This window comes from Mirounga angustirostris, unplaced genomic scaffold, assembly GCF_029215605.1.
Source record: "Mirounga angustirostris isolate CCGP_5_RB_7025 unplaced genomic scaffold, mMirAng1.0.hap1 SCAF_2, whole genome shotgun sequence".
NCBI classification, from domain to species: Eukaryota; Metazoa; Chordata; class Mammalia; order Carnivora; family Phocidae; genus Mirounga; species Mirounga angustirostris.
This window is the reverse complement of record NW_026991710.1, coordinates 144,643,561-144,664,652: the sequence shown is the minus strand read 5'-3', so window position 1 is coordinate 144,664,652 and position 21,092 is coordinate 144,643,561. Positions and strand designations below refer to the sequence as shown.

At 40.4% G+C, this 21,092-nt stretch overlaps 2 long non-coding RNA genes across 5 annotated transcripts in view; both read right to left on the bottom strand.

Annotated features, from left to right (window-relative positions):
* LOC123848094 (uncharacterized) overlaps positions 1-21,092 on the bottom strand; it is an 88,874-nt gene that overhangs the window by 22,796 nt on the left and 44,986 nt on the right. For 3 of the 4 annotated variants that reach the window (XR_010409637.1, XR_010409636.1, XR_006791665.2), the window contains exon 2: positions 3,794-3,870. This is a non-coding gene — a long non-coding RNA (uncharacterized LOC123848094). Of the gene's footprint in view, positions 1-3,789; positions 3,871-21,092 lie in introns of all 4 variants that reach the window. The other variant, XR_006791666.2, reaches the window with a different exon arrangement.
* Positions 16,456-20,305, bottom strand: LOC135363673 (uncharacterized). The gene is made up of 2 exons (XR_010409638.1): positions 19,673-20,305; positions 16,456-16,795 (listed from the first exon to the last, which is right to left on the bottom strand). It is a non-coding gene; the product is annotated as an uncharacterized LOC135363673 (long non-coding RNA).

The window sequence follows — 21,092 nt, the reverse complement described above, 5'->3', positions numbered from 1 at the left end:
ATCTATTACTACATCACAAACTTGTTTAATCCAATGGTAAAAGCATTTTAATACAATTGATTCCCTCTTTAATCCCATAGATTTTATTGTATGCATTTTAAAATATTATCCTGGGAAGGGATTCATAGGCTTTAACAGACAGCCCTAAGGAGTCCTTCCACAACTCAAAATAATGTACCATGCTCTTTAATTTTGTTCAAAATCTTATTTAGTTAATAACTCCCTTTGAGACTCACAGTCATGTTCTGGAGAATAGGGTAATATTGTAATCACAAAATCTGTAACATAACTCCAAAAACTCAATGACAAAAGTTATATACACAGATCTAACTAGTTGAAGTCTAGAATTTATACAAAATTGGTACAATGTATTGAATAAAGCAAAATGATTTCAAGGAGAGTATTTAATATATCCTATAACCAACCCTCTGATTTATCAAAAGCTTCAGTGAACAAATTCATGAGAAAAATTTTTTTCCCAACAAGAGAACACCTAGACAATCTGCTCTTAAATCAAGGTCAAAGTTGATTGACAATAGCAGCATTACCAAAAGTAGTTAGAAGAGTCACATTTTATTCCATTTTAATTTTATTAAATGTCTCTCAACTTGCCATGCAATGCTGGAAAACTTAATGCAGAGCTCATTCTCCCCACGTGTATACACCCATTCTCCCTCTCTCTTCTTTGCCAAATAAGTATTGATACATTTACTTGGTATTCTTAGATGTTTAAAAACCTAACACAGAATGTATAAGCACGGTATCAAGTGTTTGTAACTACTGATCAACTTAAGCTCTCCCATGTACTCTCCCCTTCCTTCCTAACAAAAAAGGACGTCAGTAATGTTCTAAGAGCCTGTCTGGTTTGAGGCCATGAAATCGCCCTCCCTATTTCCTCACCATTGAACTGATGTCTCTGCTGTGTCCTTTTGTAAAGATCTGATTCTATAGTTGTTTAAAATTATAAGGTACCTTGCATCTTCTTAGAGATGACTGGTGACTACCTTCAAGTAATAAGCATTAACATGAATGATTTTAACCATGTAATTTGTTTATATGATTTTGAATCTCCAAAATATCTCTGTGAAGCAGATCGTAATTTTACTGTTTTATAATAATAATAATAAAAGATTTTCTTTTTATTACTACACGTGTATGTAGAGACACACACACATCATATACGTATACATCATGTCAGAAAGTCAGATTAAAAATAAGAAGGAATTGGCAGAAATGTCTCTACCCCCTGATGTATTTGGTTATGATGCTCTGTATAGTTCAGGCAGGCAAAGTTTTCAGACACTTTTCACCTTGTTGCTTTTTTATTACAAAGCTGCTGCAGAATTCATTTTACTCTAGAATAAGAATCACGTTATTATTCTCCAAATAAAGTAATTTAATAGAAAAAACATCTCCAGATATTCTTAAACACTTTTGTAAAGTCATGGTTTCTTAATCAAACTTGAAGCTTTCTAGAATCCAAAGGACTTTAATAGTCAATTTTTGCCCTTTCCCTCATTTACATACAAATTCTTTTCTCCTACTTAAATGCCATCAAGTTATCTTAAATTAGTGATGAGGTGGGAAAATAGGAAGAGCGGAATATTCTAGGAGGTGAAATAATTATTTCTTTTACGGTCCAGTACAGCTAATTGTCTTTGGTGCTGTGCTATTTAACAAAGGAAGCTCAGGAGGGGCACTCGGTCTACCTGTCTGTCCGCGCAGGAGTGCGAGCGCCATCTCAAGTAATTCACCTGTAATTCTCTCCGGAATAACTTTCTACGCTCAGCACCATGGCACGATTGTTAATTTTGGACAATGCGGCTCTGCCAGATTAAATATGTGACATTTAGAGTTTGCTTATTTGTTTATTTGCTTTAATTATTCTTTGCTAGGAAAAATAAGTTAAAAGAAGTGTGGGGAGCTAGCGTGGTATAATGGGGGTCAGGAAACGTGCGTCCTGATCTTAAGTGAACAACTACCACTAGCCACCAATGAGCGAATCATTATCCGTCCGGGCCCCACCATCCTCCACCTCCCGCCCCACACCCTGCTCCACGCTTCTTGGCAAACTTAACATATAGATTTCAGTTTTTTACTCTAGTTATCAGTTATATTGTTTCTCAAATATTTTAACAAATCTTAAAGCAAAGAGTAGAGTAAAGCAGCTGATACACCATCAATGAGACGATGCTTTTTGTTTAAGGTCATAAAAAAAAAAATGGATAGGAAGATGGAAAACGCAATTCTATTAACGGTTGAAAAGGTGTCCTCATTGAAGGTACCTGTGCCTGGGAATGCTGGTGACACTTCAAGAGACAATGTTTTAGGTGAAACTGAGCTTTGTGAGATAGGGAGAGAAATTTGCCAGTTACTCCAGACAGGGAGACGGTCAGGTAGAAAAGGGAAAATAAAGCACAGGGTGTGGATCAAAGAAAAAAGTAAAGGAGTGCACCTGCAGTGTAACTTCTCCCCAAATCATAATCATAATAATTCACTAAAGTTATTAAAGCCTGGGTGGGAGTGAATCTCTCGTGGGAAAACTGAAAGGCTGGTCTTTGTCTCTACACAAGAGATCAGAAAACTGTCTTCTCCTAGGGCCAAATGACAAGTATTTCAGCCTTCGTGTGTCACATGGTCTGTGTCCAGCAACTCAACTCTGCCCTTACATCATGCCATAAACAACACGTGAATGAATGGGTGTGGCTCATATCCATCCTAGTAAAATTTTATTTTAGGACACTGACATTTGAATTTCATATAATTTGCATGTTTCACAAAATATTTACTCCCCATTTTTTTCAACCATATAAAAATACAATATCCATCTTAATTCAAGGGGGATTACAAAAATAGGCAGTAGGCCAAATTCGACTTGCAGGTCACGGTCATAGTTTGCCAGCCCTTGCTCTAAACCAAAGTGAGAAGCAGAAGAACCAAAACAGCATTTATCTAGGGAATGAGGAAATGACCCCAAACATTCAGCAATTGTAGGAAGAGTTCTGGACTATCACTGGCTGGGGAAGTGGGTTTGATTGAATTTAATCAGATCCCTAAGAAGTGGCTTGGGCCCCAAATGACATTTAGATTACAAACTGAACAGATTGGGAGTGTTGGCCAGGTGTATTAATTGGAACTCTGCAAATAACTCAAAATAACTTTGACCAGTATGAGAGGAAAAAAAAAAAAAATAGGAAGGTAGAATTAGCATAAGGACTCAAGTATGTCTCACTGAACACAAGTCCAAGATAGTATGAAGTAAATCTCTAGATTTCCAAGAGGGACCAGTCTCTTAGAAGAGGCAAAATGACAAAAGCCTGGAAAGACATGAGTCAAATTTGAAAATCTAAAAAGGATTCAAGGAAAGAGAAACAGCTTGAGTGATGGCCCAGATGTGCTGTGAATTCCTGCAGAGAAATTAAGTGATGGGAAAGGAAATCCAGTGGTGGCCCACCCATCCCGTCTCCCGCCTATGGAAAACCAGCGCTCTGTACCCCTTCTCCTGCTTCAAGGCAGGACCACATCTGAGACCAGAATAGAGGAACAAGGGCAGTCCTGCCCAGGGGCACTCAGCCGCTCTCAGAGATCCCAACACACAGAACCCACCCAGGGAAAGGCCTAAGGCTTGATCAGCTGAGGTCATGAAACTCCAAAAGGAGGAGGGGGCCAGGCCTATGTCAGTGGCTGGCGTATGCACCAAAACAGGGAAATACTGAATTGTTTGGCTTATACTGACTGGAATGACTGGCTTCCAGGAACAGGTCAGTGCTTTTCTTTCTCTCTACTTACCCACCTCATCCACCTTCAAGGAGAAAGAGAAGTTCTAACAGTAGTCAAGGTAGAAAGGGCTCCAAGCACACAACGAGGGCCCTGCAAAAGGGAGGGGATTGTTTTAGAATACAGAGAAAATAAGAGGAAGTTCTGAGGTAAAGAATCATCCGGTCTCCGGGCCCTCCGTACCCTTAGAGGGGGCTTCTCCACCTGGGAGCTGGTCTCGGGGTGGCAGAAGCAGGGAGACCAGCCCTGAGCCACTCTTCGCAGGGAAGGGGCCACCAGCTGGGAACGCCTAACAGAACTTTTCATGGGTTTATCTTTCCATGCCCTTCTTCATCTTCCGAGTGATAGGATTGTGCAGCATCAGGATCAGAGGCCCTAGGCTCCTCAGAAGCGGAGGCTTACATGAGAGGCCAGAGGAACCCAGCCAGCCCTCGTGAGGTCTGTGCACCAGGACAACCGAGGTGTGCAGCCAGAGTCGTGCCTCGTGGTAAAGAGGCCTCCTTGGCTGGAGTATCCTCAGATCATTTTGTCTCCTTCAGGGACCTCTGCAGAGTGCCAGAGCTATGGTTGGGTGACTGATGGAAAATTCAGGAATTCAGCATCGGAATCAAATCCTTTTCCATCAGAAACTAATTTGTTTCCATGCTGGGGGTCAGGTTGACCTTCTGTGCCTGAGCCAGGAAGGGGGTGTGGGCAGGGGGCCGGCACACAGTGTGGCAACAGGCCCAGGGGCGGGTCAGTGAAGGAGGGCACCATGTTAAACTGAGGGTAGGAAACACAATGGGGGAAATGGAGTTCACTCTATGCAAAAGAGGTTCTTTCCCTTTTAAAAGACTCAATAGGTAATGTTGGTGCTGTACACTAAGGCCTTGGGGGGAAAGAAAAACTTCCAGATTGGTCCTCAGAAAACAGTCCAAGTCTGTCTCTATCATGTGCCTTAGGGAGACACCTCTCTGGACAGCTACCAGGATGAACTCAGCATCTGTACCAGCACTGACAAGGCAAAAATAGCCCGGACTGCCAACCCTCCTCCTTAGATCATAAACTGATCATTAGTTGGAGAGAGAAGCAGTTTTTGCCCACCTGGGATTATGCAATTAGAAACAGTCTGGAAGGTTTCATGTTTTTCTCCAAGGCAGCCACAGGGAAGGAAGAGCAGAGAAATGAGAAAGACTGAGAAGGGACAGCGCTCTGCTGAATCTCACATCTTCGTGTTTGAAACGTTTAGAAAGCAAGGAGTTACTAGGCCTTGTGGAATATGACTCCCAGGCGTGGGGTGCTTTCCTTGCTTACGTAGGGATGTATCTATCCTGAGGCGGTCATAGCCGCCAGGGAATGTGACAGTCCTGACTAGTATTCCTGGCGGGGGGGGGGGGGGAAGGGAGGGGGGAATACTGGTGCAGCTTATGCTCAGAGAGAGAGACTATCAATGCTCAGATTTCCCTACTGTGTGACATTGGGCTTAGGATAGAAAAGAAAATGCAAAAGAAAAAGACACTGTGAGTTTTCTGCATCTTAGATTCACTCACTGGAGGCATCAAGAATAGAGTTAATAGGCGTTCTCTAACTTCGGTCTGCCAGTTTGGAAATGCCATGTTATTCTCGGATTGAAATGATAGGAAATATCCTCTGTTTGACATAAATGCTGTAACACACATACACATCAATACACACATATAAAGACTCAGTTCCTTTCTTCAAGGAGTTTACAAGTGGTTGGGAATTCACATTATAATTATTGTATCACATGATACCAGATGCCTTTTTTTTTTCAATCAAAGCTCTTAAAAGCTGACTTTAGAGATAAAAATCTTATTTCAGGAAAAAAATATCATTGGGAATTTCTAAAAACACAGAGAGACAACATGCAAATAACAGAGTCAAGAAGCAATGAAAGTTCTTAGATCTTCACTGCACCCCTTCTCATCACCGCTACAAAATTTCAAATTAGTAAATTTGGGCTACAGAACAATTAGGCTAAAACTCATGATGAAGCCAAACTTTTCCACCATGTCATTACAACTGTTAAAAGAAAATCATAATTTCAAAAATATTTCTTTAATTACTCTACTAACAAAGACCTGGTTTTATACGTAACCTATCTTACTATCTTAACCATGCCTCTATTTTAGAAGGGCTACATGTTTTGTTGAAACCCAATCTTTTCTAATATTATATAACTGAATATTTCTGGTTTTATTTTCAATGTGTTGCTATGGCATTCAACCAAACAATAAAATTAATTTTAGTTGAAGGACCTATGATAAACTCTGAGACTTTGAGGAAGTGATTAATCATAATATGAGGAAAAACAAAGCTAGCTTTAAAAAGACTGAAAATCAGAGATCTAGAATACTCTTAACCATGGCATTGGAAATATCATCCAATCTCCTCTTCCTCCAGTATCTTCCAACTTAGGGAGAGGAAAATAATAGTGAAATATTTAAGGTTAGTATTTCTTTGAAGTAATCAGTAGAGAACTGGAAAAAAAGAAATAAGAGGGGGGAATGGTAAAAATGACACATTTCACTCAACATTTATTCAGTGTAATGTTCCTGCCAATCACTGTGCTAGAGGCTGGGAGCACATAAGTGAACAAAGCTCGGGCCTGCCTTCCAAGGAGTGACCCATTTGCTCACACTGGAGAAAACAATTCCTACTAAGATTACTGCCTCCTCTATGTCTTTCATCCCTGGCCACATCCCTAAATTCTCCCTGCTAGCTGAACATTAATTAACAGAGAAATGACTCAATTGTCCTTCAAACTCAATACATCCAAACCTCAAACATTTTTAGCAGCTCCTCAGGTGCTTCACACCTCACCTTATTATCATTCCTGGCCCCACAAGCTAGAAGACTCTGGGCTAGCTTCAGCTCTTCACATTTTCTCATTTTCTCTGTTATGTTGTCAAGCCTACCTATTCTACCATGGAAATAGCTCTTCGATTCATCTTCTCATCCATCATATGCCTTTTCCCTAATTTAAAAACTCTTGACCTTGGCATGAACTGATGAAAACATTCAGTGCCTCTTCCAAGCCCTTCCCTCCCCCTGAAGTCCTTTGCACTAACACAAGAGCTGTCTTCCTAGAACACTTGAAGGTCTGATCGTGTCTCACTGTCCTACTTGAAAGCCTCAGCTGAGAAATACTGCCAACTCTTTTGAGTGGCATTTAAGCCCCCGACAATACGGTGCCGTCCACTGCACTGTATGCATCCATATGCCTCTCGCCATGCTGACCTACATCTTATTCTTCCAAAAATAATCCAGATGTCGATCCTTGCAAACCTTTCTCCCACGGGTCTATCTATGTCGAGAGAGTGCTCTCTTGCTTACGACCACACCCCCGGACTACGCAGGCCTGCAATCTCTGGTTGGAAGCCAGAAAAAAGAGCAGAAGCTTGTGGAAAACTAGTCCTTGAAGCTAATGCAAGTGGGTGGACATGATCTGGTCAGATATTGGCAAGGTTTAAGACTAAAATGACACATCTGAATGTATAGGAACCTTAAAATCGGAGCGGGGGCAAATCCAAGTGCAAAGCTGGCAGAATTTCATAAGAAAAAAGACATGCTTTCTCTAGGAGGCATTTGGTGTATCTGTAAAATGGTCATGGACAGTGATTGTTGGCCTCCTGCACTCTCGTGGGTATTCTCATAAGCACAGACCTCTACAAGGCTGGAGCCTGACGGAATGTAACATCACAGCTGCTTTGCAGCTGCTGAGAATCGGGCAGTGTCACTTCAAGAATAAGGAACTATTTCTCTTAGGTTGACTAACAGGTGGGTTTGAAATGTTTTTGGTAGCGTCTGCTTCATAATGTTCTCTCTTTGGCATACTTCCTAACTCTAAGAATTTTAATGAAAAAAAATTACTGCCATGCAAAGGAGAGCTAAAAACAGCATATGCAATTTTATATAACCAGGCTTATCCCAGCATGTCAGGTCACCTTAATCCCTCAGTGAATAAGCGCTAGTTGAACTACTGAGATATTTCCATCCATTATAGTCTCATTTCTTGAGTGTCCAAGGCAACTGTAACCAAGAGCCAATTACCATTGTACTTCATTAATCATCAGCTTTGCTTAATGCCAAGAATTGGAGTGAAGCTGCCTACGTTGTTTTACTTAAGTTTCTCTACCTGATGCACATAAATGAATAGCTGGTCCTCTAGGAGGAGGCCAGTCTTGTGTAGGCTCTGGAGAAACCGCACACTAAGCCTCATAAAAACTTTCTCCCCACAAAATATGGTATTTCATGCAGTTTATGGTGTAACTTTTCTAAGTTTTAACAATAAACTTCATAAATTCAAATATCATGTATACTATTTTTCTATTTTATAAAATGTATGTTGGACTATTCAAAACATATCCAAAGTTTTTACTGTATCTAGAGATCAGTGATGGGAGTATTTTTAAAAATCTATGTTATCAAAAACTGCAGCCTGCCATGTGCCCCGTGAGCTTAAAATTGCAGCCTGATCCATCTAAAGTATATTTTTTTTCCAAAATGAATACAACTTCCCAGTATGGAAGAATGGTTTTATTTTTAAGAAAATCATGTTTAGTTAAGCACATACAGAATTTCAATATCTTCATAGAGCCCTTGAAGACAGAGTAACACTGCAAAGGTGCTGCTATTTGTTCTAAACGGACCCCACAGATTAGGAAAACTAATTTTATCCATAAATGGGTAAAAATTCTATGAGATGGATTTTAGCTCAATAATGAAAGCATGTCCTGGGGCGCCTGGGTGGCTCAGTCTGTTAGGCATCTGCCTTCACTCAGGTCATGATCTCAGGGTCCCAGGATGGAGCCTGGCATCGGGTTCCCTGTCAGCGGGGAGTCTGCTTCTCCCTCTCCCTCTGCCTGCTGCTCTGCCTACTTATTCACTCTCTCTCTCTCTCTCTGTCAAATAAATAAATAAAATCTCTAAAAATAAATAAATAAAAATAAAATAAATTCAATTAAAAAAAAATAATGAAATCATGTCCTGATAGTCAGATGTCCTAAAATAGAATGCAGTACCTTGGCAGGGCCCCCAGGGGGGCTCAGTCGGTTAAATGTCTAACTCTGGATTTAGGCTCAGGTCGTGATCTCAGGGGGATTGAGCCCCACATCAGGCTCCACGCTGGGCATGGAGCCTGCTTAAGATTCTCTTCCTCTTTCTCTGCCCCTCCCCATCCCTGCTCTCTGTCTCTGTCTCTGTCTCTTTCTCTCTCTCTTTAAAAAAAGAAAAAAAGAGAGAGAGAGAGAATGCAGTAGAGAAAAGATCCTTGCAAAGGGAAGAAAGTAGAACCAAGGAAACATAGGGAGGCTGACGCTTGAGCACATGAAACCATCTTAACTTCCCAGTGCAGAAAATAATGACTTTTAAGAAAACAGATACTTAAAACTTAATTTCATGTGTTGTCCTGTAATTTAATTTTAGGTATTTTCATCTCCTCCACTATTCTGAATCTCTAAAAGGTGGCTATACACAGAACTTCAGGGAGTGAAGGATCTGAACCGTACCCAACAGGCCAATAGGAAGTAGGAAAAGGGAAAGCAGAATGAAGAATGGAAATGGGGAATTCAGAGGAATAGCAACTCCGAGCCAGTAGAAACGAAAAAGAAATATAAGTCTCCCAGGACTTCGGAGCTCAACACAAAGTGGAAGATTTAAGCCAATTTGCTTTGGATTTCAGAAGACAATATGAGCCCAGAATATATCTGGGTTATTACCATGGATTTATCCAAATTGATTCAGCACCTACTATGTGCCAGCCACTGATCTAGGCTTTGGAGATAAGGTACAGCAAGTGGAGCAGACAGAGTGGAGGAGAGTCGTGGGAGCTGAGGGTGGAGAGCCAACAGGGGCAGCCAAAAGGCCCGGTACACCTTGAGAAGGGCTTCTATAGTGAGTGTGAGTCTCTGAGCGAGATGGGAAGCCACTGGAGAGTTCTGAATGGAGGAGTCACTCAACCTGACTTCCATTCTGTCCAAGGCGTTTGAAATAATCTACTACCGTGGAGCAAGGGATGAAACAGAAGAGCAGCCTGAAGGCCCGTAGTTTGAAGGTCCTCCAGGTGAGAGATGGTGGCAGGATGGATGGATGTTCTCAGAGGAGGTGGTGAGAAATGCAGAGCATGGATATATTTTGAGGCTAAAGAGGACAGGATTTGCTGACAACTTGGATGTGGGGTGCAAGAGAAAGAAAATTCAAGGAAGAGTCTAAGGTTTTCAGGCTGAGCAGCTGCAAAAATGAAACTCAAGTCAGATTTCCAAATCAGGGACTTTTTACCCTGCCTTTAAAGTCTAGGGAGAGACAGCACTGAAAATGTGCAAGTGGCAGTATTAGAATACACAAGGATTTTTCAGCCACATAAAGCTGAGTTTCTTCCTCGTCCTCATCCTGAAACATAAAAAAAAGGCAAGGTTTCTCCATTTTTAACCCACTAAGAGTTAAGGCTTTCAGCAGTTTTTAATAGTACATTGCAAATGATAACACTTCGTGACTGTTTTCATTAAGTATAACTAACATCTTATTTTTATTTTAAATAACTTTTAAACAGATTTTCATTATTTGCAATTTTCTCACTTGGAGGAAAACTGCCTTTACTCCTGAGCAGTCTGTATAACTTTAGAAGTTCCTTGGATGAATAGTAAGGTGGCTCTGAAAACATGACCATGTCTGACCCTGCATTCATTCTGGAGGCCTGTGGAAAAAAGGGCACGGAGCAAGTTGGAAATCAACTATTAGAGCTAGTCTGAACTATGTAAGGCTACCCAAGATGCACTGATCTTTGGGCCTGTTTCCAATTTGCAAATTTAAGGTGAAAAAATGTATCACAGGACTGACATAAGGAAATGTCTTACTTTTCAAATAAAAGCATTTAATGAAGTATGTTGATATTACCAATGTTTGGGGTATATTTTAACAAAGCAATAAAAGTAAAATTTGGTCAGAGAAAAAAAATCATGACAGCTTGCCTGCTTCAATCTGACAAATACTAGGACTTGCTTCTTTTGGGGGAAATATGGTCATTTTTAGCCATAACTAAATCCGACAGCTCCAAGAGGGTTGTTCCCAGCATCACATGGTGCTATGCCCAATCCCCTTCATGAGGATGGGTGAGAGTTCCCATGAAAGCAGACATCAGCCAGGCTGTCCTTCCAGCTCCAGCCTCACCCCCATGCACTGGGGAAAGATAGGACCGATCAGCACTAAACCCAAACTATTATAGTTTTTGTTTCTCCTATTATTTTAATTACTGTTTTCCTTCTGCCACTGTTGCACAAAATGCTTCATTTCCTTTCAGCAGCTCGTAAACTTTCTTGGCTTACAGACCTGTCAGGCAGTCTGGGGAAGCCTATGAGCCCTTCTCAAAATTATGTTTTTAGATCCATTAACATAAAACGCACAAGACTACAAAAGAAACCAGTTACACGAGAAGGTAGTTCTCCCGTCACTCTCCTTGGCAGTCCACGGGCAAAGTAATGGTTCACAATGATTTCTCTTTAGTCATCTTGGAAACCTGTTTCAAAATTACTCACATTTTAGCCCTCAGTCTTTATGTCAAACAAATGTTGCCCAAAGTAAGATTGTTCATCCGAAGCTTTAAACAAATTGAGAATTAACACAGACTTGGACAATTCTGGCCATTAAAAGGAAGTGGTTAAATTGCCTGAGGGCCCATTTCATAATCCACATGTCTAACACACTTGGCATGAGGTTAGTGTGGGATACACTCATGCCTGCACAAAGGCCATCATTCTGGACTGCTTTTTCACACACTAATGCACGCATGATAATATATTTGGAATAACAGAAAGTATAGCCAGGGGAGTGGCGGGATCTTCTGGAACATCTTCATTATTCACCAGGACCTAATACCTCCAAGGCCTTTACAGGTCTGAATATAGATCAGCCTGAAACATAGGAGTTGTGCAATAATTTTTTTTTGAATGACTAATGATGACAGTAGAGCCTTTACTTCATAAAAGGGATTCATGTATTTTGGATTCATGTATTTTACTTTAATATACAGGTTGTGCTCTCTATTGAACAAATTCAAACAATCAACTGTTAGAGTTTCTAGTACTTAAAATACATATATATTACACATATTATTACATACATAATATATATTATACAAGATTACCTATATATTATTTATTATATATAAATATATATACTATATCAATTGCCTGACCTGTATTCCATTTCTCACTAATTTTTTTAAAGAACTGTATCTTTCAAGACAATGACAAAAGAAGGTACACATTCCTGGTTGATACCACAGGGTCTAATAAAATCCAAAAAGATTTCAGATTTCTAGTATTGGTATGCCCAGAAATTTTATATTTCTCTCAGCTTTGTAGTCTGTCAGATATAAACAGAACAAAAGAAAAATCTCCAGATCAGGACTGAAATACAACAGAAAGACAGTGCGTGTTGCCCGTGTGAATAAAAGGGGAAATAAGAACGACCTTCTTTCATGTAAATTATGAAAATAAAAAATCAGTTATCATCCATGGGTGATCGAGGGTGAATCTATCCTCCTACATCCATAATTATTAACCCCGCCACATAATGCACTACATGAACCTAACCTACAGTTAGCTAGAAATTTTGCTATTTTGTAGGTTTTTTTCAAACATTCTAAAACCCCAGTTCTATTTCTTGAGATGGTTTTGATGTGCCCTTTAATTAGGGACAGAAAGGTGACCTAAACTTTAGACTCTAAAATACTTACTGAGTTCCCATCCAGTGTATGATTATCTGCCTTTCTGCTCTGTTTTTAAGTAAAACTGATAACTATCGGTTAAATATGATTATGAGAACTTCCCTGAAAGGAAAAAAAATATATTTAAAATGTTTTTAAATCTCTCAATTTAAATTTCTCAAACAAAAAGTTATTCTAGAATTACAGCTGGGATTAAGTTTGGGGATTATTTTCTATTAACTCAGTGAAAATCGTTTCTTCAATATCAATTTGCCCTTTTGGAAATATACTGATGAATACATATCAGTAACAGTCTACTTCTTCAGTTGGATACTTTGGGCTACAAAGAGTAGAAAATCTGACTCGGAGTGCTTGAAACAGAGGCGATTTCTTGTTTATTAACAGAAGGCTGGACAAAGCAGTCCAGAGGTTGCTCCACGATGACACGATTGGGCTTGCTTCCTCAGTCTCGGTTTTTCACACCCAGTTTCATTACAGCCGGTTGGAGGCTGCCAGACACAAGGAATTCCAGCACCAGGGACAGCATTTCCTCCCTCCCCTCTGTCCTTTCGGGATGGACAATCTCCCCTAGAAGCCCCAGAAGTCTTCCCCTTGCATGTCATCGGCCAGAACAGGATTTCGTGTCCCCCCAAACCAATCATGGGGCTGGAAACGGAGATTGTCATGATGGTGTTAGACAGTCACGACTAACCCCCTGGCCCTGGACACACGGTCACTCCAGTAGCCTCAGGATCCTGTGGGCAAGGAAAGGGGAAGGAACCCCACAGTGTCTGCCACACACAACATGTGCTATATACTCTACACCCACTTTTTAAATCCTTGAAAGAACAGTGCAGTGCGTATACTTCTAATTCATAAATGAAGAAATCAAGGCTTCAATAAACCCGATGATTTGACAAAGTCACACTGCTCATAAGCAGGCAAGTCTGAACTGAGGGCTGACTGCCCCAAAGCCTCCATCCAAGCCCTGCAGTCGCTACCACAACCAAACCACCAAGAAAACAATGGGACTAGTTACTGTGGCTTGAAAGCCAGCGACGTTCGGCTCTGGGTGCCAAAATACGACTAGAACTTCAGACTGTTTCGTGGAAAAAAGACGTGCATGTGCATCTTCAAGATATCCTCCAAACACTAATATGTTTGGATTCTTCCAAAGAAAAACTCTCTCTGAAGTTGAGATGACAGGGACCATCAGTTCAGGAGAAGAGAAAATACGACCCCTTCCATACTCTCCACAAACCGGTGCCGTGCGCCTTGAGACCAGAACAGGTCATATGTCAGAGGCGGCATCTTCTTGATGATTTGAGAGCCTCATAATTGTTTATTGACTCAAGCCCAGCTTCACTTCACTTCTGCTTTAGGAGAAACTATTTTTCTATAATTTAGTGGTAAATGATTTTTGAATAATGAGAACTTGAGGGAAGAAAGAGGAAGTTATATGAAGCGAGGCAAATAATTGAAGATGTTCATAATGCAAGTCATTTTTCTCCAGAAATAGCACCTGCTGAGGAAATAAATAACAAAAAACAAGCTGCGTGTGTGTGTGTGTGTGTGTGTTAAGATATTGATGCTTGGGTATCATGTGGCAGAGCAGCTGCTGTTCATAAAATTAGGCAGTAGCAAAATTGAATGTTCTCAACAAGATGATAATTATTTATTCTTACTTGATAGATTCTTCCTAAAATTTCCTATTATTTGCTTCCTGTTCTGTCTGCAATCTTCCATCAAGGAAAAGCACATCACCCTCTTTCTGTGTTGTTAACGTATGTTTTAGAGTAAATGTTTACTTTAGAAATACTTTCAGTCCCAAATGCTAATGAAAATATAATTATATTGGTAAGTGAGGAAAAGTGAAAAGGAAATGACACCGTAGGTCCATATTCCCAGCATTGCTTCGAACTTGCTAATTGTTGTAATTGTGGTAGCTCTTCATGTCACATTCTCTTTTCCCTAAAATGGAACTTGTAAAAACTGTTTCAAGAAAACAGTACTGGTGGCACAAGAGGTTACCAAAGAAAATGTGTTACATTATTTTACTTAAAACAGCCACATCACTGATCTGTCCCAGATGCCTTCACGTCTACTTTTGCTGACAAAACTATAAAAACAGCTCCAACAGGCAGAGATAGGAATATGACAGACTTCAGCTGTCTGTGGGAAATGAGAGAAAAGAACGAAACAAGCTGACATTGCACAAAACATAAATTCCATTTTTCCGTAATTTCTGTTCCATGCTTTTTCTAAGATATGTCAAGAAGATCGTTTTCGTGTTCAATGTAATACCTAAGGAAGTTTGTCAATTCTCCCCAGTATTTTCATTTGTGCCTGTTGGCTTAGAAATGTATTTGTAAGTGCTTTACATAGCACTGGTCATCAATCATAGGTATATATAGAAACAAAAATAACTATCAGTGCTCTCAGCATTTTAAATATCTCTTTGAACATTTACAATGAGCACACAGCTTTATTTGGCCTGTATAAATGCTTTACCTTTTAGGGCTCGACAGGTTACAAAGTACTGCGTGCTATGTTCTATCTCGTTTGTTCTCACATAACCAACCAACCCTTGAAGTGGATAGGTGGGTAATTATTCCTATTCTACAGATGAAGGTGGGTTCCGAGATAAAGAGTGATGTCCCACAAGTGGTGGCGGAGTCTGGAATAAAACATGGGCCTTGGCATCACCATCATAAATGGCATAAGGTTAGAAAAAACTTGGCTGGCAAATGCCTCGATAGAAATGCAAATGAAAAATCTAATTGCTTCTTTCTGGCTTGTTTACATATAGCCCTACAAACTCTGCTCCAGACAAATGCTTTCTTCAGTATGTGCACAACACTGATGTCAAAGTCTTCTTGAAGTTGGTGTTCAGAGAACCTTAGCATTAAAGTAAATCCTTCCTGTTAATGGCACTCTTCTCTCTTGCTGATTTTTCCATTTTTTAAAAAATATCCTAACATCCTTAACAAAAACCTGTTGTCATTTTGTATGTCTAGAGATGCAAAATGGAAGAGTTCTGCAATGACATTAACTTGGCCATATTTGTAGACCTGCAGATCAGAAGTCTATTATACGTTAGCTGGTTTAAATGTAAACCATGCAAATTATTTGTGATGTGAAAACCATGATTTTTGTTTTATATAGGCATTTGTAGCTCTGAGAAAGTGCCTTTTCATTTTAACGTGTACTAGCCCATACAGATCTGTGCAGATGTAGTCATATATATTTTTAATTGGTCAAAAGCTGTCCTGGTTCACAGTGGTTGTTAACATAACATTTTGACTTTGTTTTAAAAACAAACTAGTAGAAAACAGTTTGGCCTCAAAATATTAAGCATAGAGTTACCATATGACCCAACAATTCCACTCCTAGCTATGCACCTATGAAAAGTAAGAATATAGATGCACACAAAGATTTTGCCCTCAATGTTCACCACAGCATTATTCATAATAGCCAACAAGTGCAAACAACCTAAATGGCCATCAACTGATGAATGGCTACACAAATGTGGCATGTCTCCCCCGTGGAATATTATTCAGCAATAAAAAGTGTAAAGTTCTGCTCCATGGAACAACATAGATGAACCCTGAACCATTATCCCAAGTGAAAGAAGCCAGGCACAAAAGACCACATACTGTATTGATCACACTTATAGAATTGGTAAATCCATAGGGACAGAGAGTAGACTAGTGGTTGCCCAAAGCTGGGAGGTGGAGGCAGTTGCTGGTGAGCAGAGAACAAGTACTAATGCAGACAGGTTTTCTTTCTGGAGAACAGACATACCTCAGAGATCCTATGGTTTTGGTTCCAGACTGCTGCAATAAAGCAAATATCACAATATCATGATACAGATGAATTTTTTGGTTTCCCAGTTCATATAAAAGTTATGTTTACACTATATTGTACTCCATTAAGTGTGCAAGAGCATTATATCTAAAAAAAAAGTGAATACATTCATTAAAAAAATACTTTATTGCTAAAAAATGCTAACCATCATCTGAGCTTTCAGCAAGTCATAATCTTTTTGCTGGTGGAGGGTCTTGGCTCGATGTGGATGGCTGCTGAGTGGTCAGGCTGGTGGTTTCTGAAGGTCCAACTGGCCACAGTAGTAATGTCTTAAAAAACGACAATGAAGGGCACCTGGGTGGCTCAGATGGTTAAGCGTCTGCCTTCGGCTCAGGTCATGATACCAGGGTCCTGGGATCGAGTCCCGCATCGGGCTCCCTGCTCCTTGGGAGTCTGCTTCTCCCTCTGCCTCTCTCTCTATGTCTCTCATGAATAAATAAATAAAATCTTTAAAAAAAAAAAAACGACAATGAAGTTCACTGCATCAAATGACTCTTCCTTTCACTCGAACACTCAGAGGCCATTGTAGGGTTATTGACTGGCCTAATTTCAATATTGTTGGGCTCTAAGAATAAGGAGGCCCAAGGAGAAGACAAGAGATAGGGGAACACTGGTCAGTAGAGCAATCAGAACCCATGGAACAGTTAAGTTTGTGGTCTTAAATGGGTGTGGTTCATGGTGTCCCCAAATAAGCACAATAGTCACATCGAAGATCCCTGATCACAGATCACCATAACAAATATAATAATAATGAAAAAGTTTGAAATATTGCTATGAATTACCAAAATGTGACACAAGTCAGGAAGTGGACAAATGAGGTTGGAAAAAATGGTACCAATGGACTTAATCAATGCAGGGATGCCACAAACCTTCCATTTGTTTAAAAAAAAAAAACAAAAAACAAATAAAAAACAAAACAAAACCAAAAACATGGTATCTGCAAAGCTCAATAAAGCTAAGCACAAAAAAAGGAGGCATGCCTTGTATTGAAATGTTCTAAAATGTGGTGATGATTGCACAATATTCAACTGATAAGAACAAATATATTAAAAAACGCAGAACTGTACCCTTTATTTAAATCAGTGAATTTTATGGTATATGAAATATATCTCAATAAAACTGTAAAAACAAAACAGAAACTAGTGTCTTCATTCAGGCTGCGATGACAAACTGTCACGGAGTAGGTGACTTCAACAATGGACAGTTATTTCTCATAGTTCTGGAGGCTGAAAACCCAAGGTCAAAGTGCCGGCAGATCCAGTGTCAGGTGAGAACCCACTTTCTTTTCTGGCTGTGCTTGTGTCCTCACATGGCAGAAGGGGCTAGAAAGCTCTCTGGGATCTCTTTTATGAAGACACTAATCCCATTCGTGAGAGCTCCACCCTCATGACCAACTCAATGCCCAGAACCCCCACCTCCAAATACCATAACATTGAGGGTTACGTTTAAGTGTATGGGTTTGGGGGGACACAAACTTTCAGTCTCTAGCACCTAGTACAGTCATGTCGAGTTTTCTGATTTGCTATTCAAGAATAACTGAGTCAAAAGACCTGGGTTCAGATCCTGGCTCTGTTTAAGCAGTGTGTGTGACCTGGACAATCACTTAATCTCTGCTGTTCTTTTCATGGAAAGTAAGGTTTCACTAGTGACTGCAGATCAACTCTAACTCTACAAACTAGGATTATGTCGATCTTTCTTTTCCTAAAGGCAGACTAAGAAAAATGTTTTGTGGTATAGACAGACCCCCAGGATGGCACCCCTTGTGCTGCTCCAGCTGCCTTTCACTGGGAGTCTCAGCCATGGTGAGAAAGGGTATGCTATCATGGGCAGCTTTCCAGCTAAGAGAAGTCTGAGCCACGTAAATCATACTGCTATAATGGAGCCAAGATGTATGTGCACCAACTGGCTTGCAAGACATTTACAACTTCACTTTTTAAAAATCCACTCTAATGTCTGTCTGACACTTTTTACTATAATGTCATCAGACTTTACAGAATCTGCAGACTTATGGAATTTGAATTGGAAATATTTTGTCCTATTTTACCTTTATGTGTTCCCTAGGCTATGGAATCTGTAGTGTTTTTTGATATTTGCAAGAATATAAAACTCACTGTTGGGGCACCTGGGCGGCTCAGTTAGTTAAGCGGCCGACTCTTGATTTCAGCTCAGGTCATGATCTAGGGGTCTGGAGATCGAGCCCCATGTTGGGCTCTGTGTTCAGGGGGGAGTCTGCTTCTCCCTCTCCTCTGCCCTTCCTCCCACCTCCCTCATGCTGGCTCTCTCTCTGTCTCTCAAATAAGTAAATAGAATATTTTTTTAAAAAGTAAAGGGAAAACACATCCCCTGGCTGTGCAACAATGAGGCTTGTTATAAATTTAGCAGTTCTGGGACACCTGGATGGCTCAGTTGGTTAAGCACCTGCCTTCGGCTCAGGTCATGATCCCAGGGTGCTGGGATGGAGTCCTGTGTCAGGCTCCCTGCTCAGCGGGGAGCCTGCTTCTCCCTCTGCCTGCCACTCTCCCTGCTTGTGCTCGCTCTCTCTCTCTCTCTTCCCCAACAAATAAATAAATAAAATCTTTTAAAAAAAATTAGTTCTTTTAGTTCCCTTTCACCCACTCCATCCCTACTTCTCTCCCCTCCCCCAAAGCAAAAAGTCTGGAAATGAAACACACAGAAAGGGTTTGTTATGTAATTAGCTCCCTAACCACCACCCCACCACAACATACACACACACACACACACACATAATTAAGATGAGAAATAGTACATGTATAGCAATCCAAAAGACATACAGATGTATTAATGACACTAATACTTGTTTTTGTTGTTGGTTTTAGAGAGGGAGAGAGAAAGTGGGGAGGGGCAGAGAGAGAGGGAGAGAGAGAAAGAGACTCTTAAGCAGGCTCCATGCCCAGTGCAGAGCCTGACGAGGGGCTCCATCTCACAACCCTGGGATCATGACCTGAGCTCAAATCAAGAGTCAAATGCTTAACTGACTGAGCCACCCAGGCGCCCCAATGACACTAATATTTGTTGAGGTTCATAACAGACATTTATCCTAATACATAGAAGGCCCCATTCCACAGGTGGAAGAGTTAGATAAGATACTGATATGCATACTTTCTCTAATCCTCTCAAAGGAATCAACTCATTTACTCTTGAGAGACGATAACAGGACTGACTGGGAAAGAACCTGCCTTTCAATGCTCTGAAATCACATCACATGTCTCTCCTTCAATTCTTCATTCTCCAGGTGTCCCTAACGTGAAGCACAAAGCATACACAGGGAGCCCTTGAGGTATTGTCCCATAGTGCACACCTTACCTGAGAGGGTAAAACAGGCTATTAAGGCACAAGTCCCAAGGATGCATCCATTTTGATATATAAAAGATAAAAAAGAAAACAGGGTAACATAGCAATTCCAAGAGCATGGTCTGATTTTCATCCCATCTGCTATGCATGCTCTAACTCATTGCTACAAGAGGTCATATCTTAAAGTGGCAAAGTGATGACTGAGGGTTTTCTATATTTAAAACTTCATTGTCAGGAAGATGCACAAGTGTACCTGCTGTAAATCATGGAACAAGACTGAAATGAATGTGGCACACCCTTTCTGCCACACACAATAAAGATTCCTTTCCTCAAGCTGCAGGAATCATTGTTTGCAAAGCACTTCAAGGCAAGCCAGGGAAGCATGTTTAGAAAACAAAGGACTTTTTAATTGCTGCCGACATGAATGAACTTTCTGAAACAACAGCTGTGTCTTGAGATTACATTACAAGGCATTTGAGCAGGATGCAAAGCATCCTCATAAAAAGACAAAGCCTGAGAAGCCTTTTATTGTTTCAAAAAAATTCCCAAGCCCGGGATGCCTAATTTCAATTCCTGCAGGATGCAGCAATCATATGTTTACAGAACAAAATTGAGAAAAAACCTTTATATTTACTGTGGCTGATAAAAAACAAAATCCTGGTAGACAGTTTGGGTAGAAGGAAACCAGTTGTCAGTTAAAATATTGTCCCAGGAGACTATTTCCTTTCTGTCTTTCTAGTCACAGAATGTCTGCTGCTGGGTATAAATTATGGACAAAAAACTCATTTAGAGAAATATTGACTCAGTCATACTTCATAGGTTTATTACTACCCTGAGAGAAATGAACCTTGTGAAATTAGAACTGCTGAACTACAACCAAGAGTCTTTCAGAGACAAACCTCAAGGGGAATGGAAGAGAAGGTTAGGGTGGGGGCAAGGGAAATCAAGAGTGCTTAAAGAGGAAAGAAAGGGGCCAAGGAGATAGGGATTTAGTGAGCAGACCAATGGATCTGACATCGAGCCAATGATTATAATGCTATTTTTATAATTCCACTCATCAAGCAGCTTTATTTTAGACATTCAAGTCTTCAGGGTAAGTGTTTCCATCAAAACTGCACATACAATGTGGTAAGAGCACATTTTCCCATAACCTTTATTAGATTCTCAGAAGGCTCCAGAAACTAAAAAAATTAAGACCACTATATGAAGGATGAAAGAAAGCTGCAAAACCTTTGATCCTCCTTCCATGGAGAAGTGGATTCTATTGCCCCTCCTCTTGAATCTGAACTGGACTCTGGCAACTTTCACCAATAGGGAGCATCAGGGATGATATGACTCTGGTTCCAGGCTCAGCCTATAGGAGGACAACCAGCTTCTGCAAGGGTGTTCTGGAGCCCCATGCTGCTATCCTGAGACTACTGGTAAATGAGAA